Here is a 6,255-nt window from a genome sequence, read left to right on the forward strand (position 1 = left end):
TTTAGCTTCACGAATTCAATATTTGCATGGAGACCCAATTCTTACTGCAAATAGGTTCTGTTCCCTAAAACACTGGCAGTAGTGAAAGTGACTTCAGTAACATATTTACCACACTAAGTTACGTTTAATCTAAAAGTATGACCTTCAGCCACTGACTGCAGATCCCAGCATTCCAGCGACTTTTTGTTTGTTTGTTGGTTGGTTTTGGTTTTTTTAAGTTCAGAATGTTGTGAAAGGGCAAAAGGAAATGCTCTCTCCCCACATCAGTCTTTGCCCCATGTCTTGTTATCCCATGCTTGCACTTTAAAGCCTCTTAAGTCACCACTTCTCAAGGGCTCTGCTATCATAACCAGGTTATCTTACATCACCATGGTGTGGTCATAAATACCAAATGCTAAACACAATAATGATTTCTTGCTATCACGATTATAAAACTAAGGTTGCACTATACAAAAATAAGAAAAAGAAATTAGTCATAGCCACGTGTTAAAAAAAAAATGTTGCTATAGTTAAACAAACTAAAGCAAAGCTCAGATTCAGACAGAACAAGCCTGACAAACCTCAGTTCTGAGGAGCAGCAAATTTGATACAAAGTCTGAGGCCTGTCACTAGCAACGACAACGCTGTAAGACAGGGCTGCAGGTTATAGAATTTTTCTCAGAGCCTGTACTTCTGTAGTTTCAGTTTTCTTGATACTGAAGTCTTGCAAAATAGAGGTAAATTAGTTGTGCTGTCATTGTATTCAACATCAGCTCCCAAGTGCAAGAAGACACATAGTGAGAGATCTTTTCCTAAGACAAAATGTAGTGCAGCTACCTCAGAAAAACGTGTACTTATGATGAAAAGTCTGTTTTTATTAAGGATCAAGAGATGGAGGCTTCACTGGTGGAGTTATGCTAAACAGCACTGCCTTGCAAAGCCCCAAAGTTCCAAACTGGTAATAACATTGAAAGGAGGAACCCAATAGTACAAGTGCTGATTTTGCAGGGAATTATGTTGCTTTTCTTGCAGTAGCAGTCAGTAGTAGACTGTGTTCTACGTCAAGTCATGAGGTTCATGATGTTCGCCTGCACACTCTTAATCCTTCCTTATTATGATAGGGTTTTGTTCTCCAATAAGCTTTATGCATTTTGATTGAATTCACATTATTTGGTGCTTGGTAAGAACTATGTTGTGAGTAATGTATTATATCTATTTTCATATCTTCCCACATCAAATTTTTAGTAACAATGTATTTGTAGATTATGGCTGTCAGTTTGCAACTTGCACTGGTTTTTAAACTGATGTCATCGTTTCTTCTGGAACATGTGTAAAGCTTAAATTTCAGAAGAAAATGTATATTGCGGAAAGTGTTTATTTTTTTTATTATTCTTAGTGGTCCTGCAGTAACATTCAGGAGTCTAGACACTACGCACTGTACAATGCTGAATTACAGCACAATAGTGTACAGTATAAATAATTTTTTAACTGAAAATGTGCTTACTGTGCAATGAGGAGCTAAATACAATTAATGTTGTAGCACAAATAACATCTCTCCCTATGCTTCTGTGAAATATTTATTGCAATTTGCCATTGAATTAGACCTGCAGAATTTGGCCTATGTGTATTTAAAAAACAGATCTCCTATGAGTTTTTGTTGGGGTTTTAATTTCTGGCAAACAGTCCTATCAAATAGAATTAGCTTTAACTTGTGAGATTCCTGTCAACCAATATTTAGACTCACAATAATATTTTTCTCCTGAACAGTGAAGACAACAGAAAATACACAGATGCTTCAGGCACAAAAGTCAGAGAAGCTGATAAAACACAGCTAATACTCAGAATTGAGTTCTGTATTATATCATCATCTTTCCTGGTGTATGCCTGAAAAAAATCAAAGACATAAATACAAACTATAAACCAATTTAATTCTTTAAAATAGATTTTGAGTCTATTTCTCTAGCTTGCATAGACCAAGCCCAGGAAAACATTATCCTGATGTGCTAATGCATGTCAGAGTTACACTACTGTTCAAAATGGGGTTGAACACGTGAATGCCGCCTTTATAGTGCAGTAAAGATAAATGCACAGTGGCCCAGTGTATCTCCTACTGCAGAAAAATGATGTGTGCTATGTAGTCGCAGAGAAGGCTGCAGCCAAATGACACAGGAGAAACTAATAGCCATCCTTCATTGCCAGTATTCGCTGATTTTTTAATTTCTTGGACTCATTTTTAGTATCTTTCTGACTAAAGCTAGTTTCTCAAAGTTTGTTTTGGAAATTTATTTAAAAAAAAAAAAAAAAAGCAACAAACCAGTCTTGTTTTAAATTGAACTACCTGCCAAATAGAGTAGAATTTACCTACCAAATATGTAAGATGATCTATATTTCAATATAGTTGTAACTTATTTAGAATGTATTTAATACTGACAATTACTTACAAATGTAATGTTGCACATATTTCTGGACCACATCCAGTGGCTTCTCTCATTGAACCTGGAATACAATTAGTATTAGTGAAAGTAAGATTAATAGAATTTTAGTTAATAGACTACATTTGAACTTTAATTAATCATGATGTATGTCTATTGTCAAAAAGACCTACTTTTACATAATCAGGAATACATAGCAGAAGATTGACACTTGCCCACCAAGAAAAGATTTATTGGAGTTTCTAAGCTGCCTAGAAGTCTCTCTAGGATCTAAACACTAATCAGTTACAATGGATTAAAATTTTGATGTAATCAGAAACAGAGATGTTTCTTCTTGTGCAGTGGAAGGCAGAAGAGTAATGACTAACCCAGATGAGTATTAGGGATAAGACAGAAAAGTACGAGTAATGCTTTGCTGGGTTTGTGCGTGGGGTGTTTGTTATCAGGGGAGGGGGCTACAACAGTGGGCCCCTGTGAAAAGTTTCTCAAAGCTCTCCCAACTCCAAGATGGACCCAGCTCTGACAAAGGCCGAACCAATTAGTGATGGTGGCTGTGCCTCTGTGATAACATATTTAAGAAGGGGAAGATGAGAGGGGGTTGGGACTTGTGAGGAGGAGTTACGAGGATACCTATATGAACACAGAGGTCAGTGGATGAAAGGAGAAGGAAGGCTGGGAGGTGTACCTGAAGACACACACCCCTGTATCCTGTGGTGAGACAGCAGGGCCGCCCGCCTGCACCCATGGAGGTCACTGGTGGAGCAGAGATCCAACTGAAGCCTGTGGAGCACCCCAGACCAGAAGAGGCAGCTGTGTTTAAAGGAGGCCAGACTCGGAGGGGAGAAGGCCCTGCTGTTGTAGTTCAGCACTGAGAGGACCATGGGAGTGACCCATGCTGGAGCAGCCTGGGACTGGCTGCAGCCCATGAGAAGAATTCATGACAGAGAAAGTTTGTAGAGGACGGTATCCCATGAAAGGGGATCCATATGGAACAGGGGAAGAATGCATGAGTGCTCCCCACTCCTGGGGAGGAAGAAGCTGTGGACTGACCAAAACCCACCCATTTCCTGTCCCTTTGCCACTGAGAAAAGGAAGTAGAGATACAGGGAACAAAATAGAGCCTGGGAAGAAGGAAGGGATGGGGAGAGGTGTTTCTATTATAATATGTGGTAATGCTTCTCACTGTCCCACTCTATCTGTTAAGAGTTGGGTTTGTTAGTGTTTCTTCTATTCTGCCATTTAGGATCACCTTGAAGGTATTAAAGTACCAGCTTTGTTTGGTTTTGTTTTTTTTACAAGGGCCTTATCAGTTCCTCCTGCTTCTCCCTCCCTGTCCTGAAGGCTCCTCTTCTCCAGGCTGAAGACCTCTTTCATCTTCTCATATGACAGGTGTTGCAGTCTTAATCATTTTTATCATCCTGGACATGCTCCAGTATGTCCATGTGTTTTTTATACTGGGAAGTCCAGAAGTGGACCCAGCACTCTAGGTGTGACCTCACCAGTGCTGAGTAGAGGAGAATGGTCACCTCCCTTAAACTGCTGGCAACACCTCCTAATGCAGGTCAGGATGCTGTTGACCTCCTTGCTGCTAGGACATATTACTGGCTCATGTTCAATTTGGGTGTCTTCCAGGACTCCAATGTCATTTTCTTCACGGCTTCTTTCCAGGCTATTGCCCTCCAGCATGTACTGGTGCAGGGGGTTATTCTGAATGGTCCCTCTGAATGGCAGCACAGCCCTCTGGTGTATGAACAACTCCCCCCAGTTTTATATCATCCATAAACTTGATCATCATCCAGGTCATGAATGAAGATGTTAAACTGTAAACTGTATTGTCCTCTATACCAGCCCCTCTGGTATACTGGCTTTTCTAACTTCATTCCTACAAGATTCAATGGCGTTTTTATATTCCTCCCAAGTCATGTCCCTGCTACCTCTTGTATGCTTTATTTTTATGTTTGAGTTTTGTCAGGAGTCCCTTATTTATCCATGTAGGCATCCTATTGCCCTTGCTTGGCTTCCTGTTCATTGGTATGGACTAGTTCTTGAGGTTGGAAATCAACAGTTCCTCCAAACCCCTCTTCTATCCAGGACTGTATCCCATGGGATTATTCCAAGCAGAGGTGTAAACAGGCCAAAGTCTGCTCTCCTGGTGTCTAGGGTTGTTGGTTCTGCTTTTTGTCTTGCTCCCTTTTTGTCTGCCTATAGAACTGTAGATGTTTGCATCAACTGGATTTTCTCCAGAGCATTTCCAAAGCCATAAGAGCAGCCATTTCAGATGTCTGTCATGTTCTGTCAGGAAAGTCTGCACCGCTGTGAAGAGGAGAGGATTTACATTTTATTGCATATATGCTCTGAGATGAAAGTCAAGCCCACATTCAGAGTGTCTCCAGTGGGGCTGGGATCAAGGTTCTCTCTTGAAATATGAAGGGAAGGGGAAGAGAGCAACAGGGATTTAAGGCAGGAAACAAAGTGCAAGTCCTCTCCAGTGCCACATGGCAGTACAGGAGTAAACAATGCAAAATTCAGATACAGTGTAATGAAATATCCTTTAAGCAAAAACAGTAATTGAATTATGATTACCTATGAATAAAATATTACCTTCTATTCATAGAATCCCTGCTTTGTATTTTATAATTCTAATTATAAATAATATTATAATTAATTCTAATTATAAATAAAATTATAATTATATAATTTTATAATTATAAATGTAATTGAAAATTTGCTGCAAGTTTTGAACTGTGGTATCTATTAAGAAATCATTCACAAGTAATCTTGGATTCTGATTTTCTAGTTCCATTTGGGCAGTACTTCCACTGAAACTAATGAAAGTTTTGCCAGAATAAATAACAGGATTGGGTGTATATGTGGAGTGCATTTCTAATTTGCCTCACTGCCTGAGAACATAGTGTTTACACCATGGATAGTGCATGCACCAAAACGATCTATATCCCTGCAGAAGATCCAAATAGGAAGTTAAAACACAGGAAGAAAATTCATATACCCATGGGTCTCCATCATTTCCCAGGAGTCACAATACACAAAATATTATCCTGTGCTGAGACAACTTGGGGGCAAGTTTGTTTTGTTTGTTTGTTTGTTTGTTTTCCTTTATAATAATTCAGAGAGCAGATTTGTTGGAAGTTTTCCCTAGCAACTACCTGAAAAACAGGTTCATTCACCTCGTGTCTCCCACAGATATGTCTGTAGTCATCCTTGAGCTGTTGCTTCCTAACACATTAATTGTGGAGGCAAAACCATTCAACAGGCAGCTCTAGCTGAAATCAAATCTCAAGATCACGGAACTAGAGAAATAAATACATAATATATGAGGGAGCAGTGAACACAGCCAGTGTAATAGTAAAGAGAAACTGACATGTATCACTGTATGTTTTCATTAAAGCAGAAGCAATACAGCCGCCTACTCCATAATTTTCCCTTTCTTCAAGGTTGTATGAGGTGTTTTGGTTTGATAACCAGTAACTCCAGCTAAAGCCAACTTTCGTGATCCTGGACTAGCCCTAAAACTGATGAAGCTTTGTTGATTATTTTTTCATGTCGTAGATCAGCTTTTCCTAGGTGATTTTCAGACATAATGCAAGGAGCTTTCTCAGAGAGTCATTGGAAGCTATTTAGGAGTGAGAAATAGGAATGATGCTCCTTTTCCTCATTTGGAAAATCTTGTATTGTCACCTAGTTATGCATAAATAACAGATGATCAGAAATAATTTTGTTTTCTTGCAAAGGGACTTCATATACAAGAATAAAAATATTGCCAGGTTAAAATATACTTTACTTAAATGTTGTTCAGGTAAAATCTTGGCCTGCTTATTTTGTCTTG

This window comes from Athene noctua, chromosome 2 (assembly GCF_965140245.1).
Source record: "Athene noctua chromosome 2, bAthNoc1.hap1.1, whole genome shotgun sequence".
Classification (NCBI taxonomy): domain Eukaryota; kingdom Metazoa; phylum Chordata; class Aves; order Strigiformes; family Strigidae; genus Athene; species Athene noctua.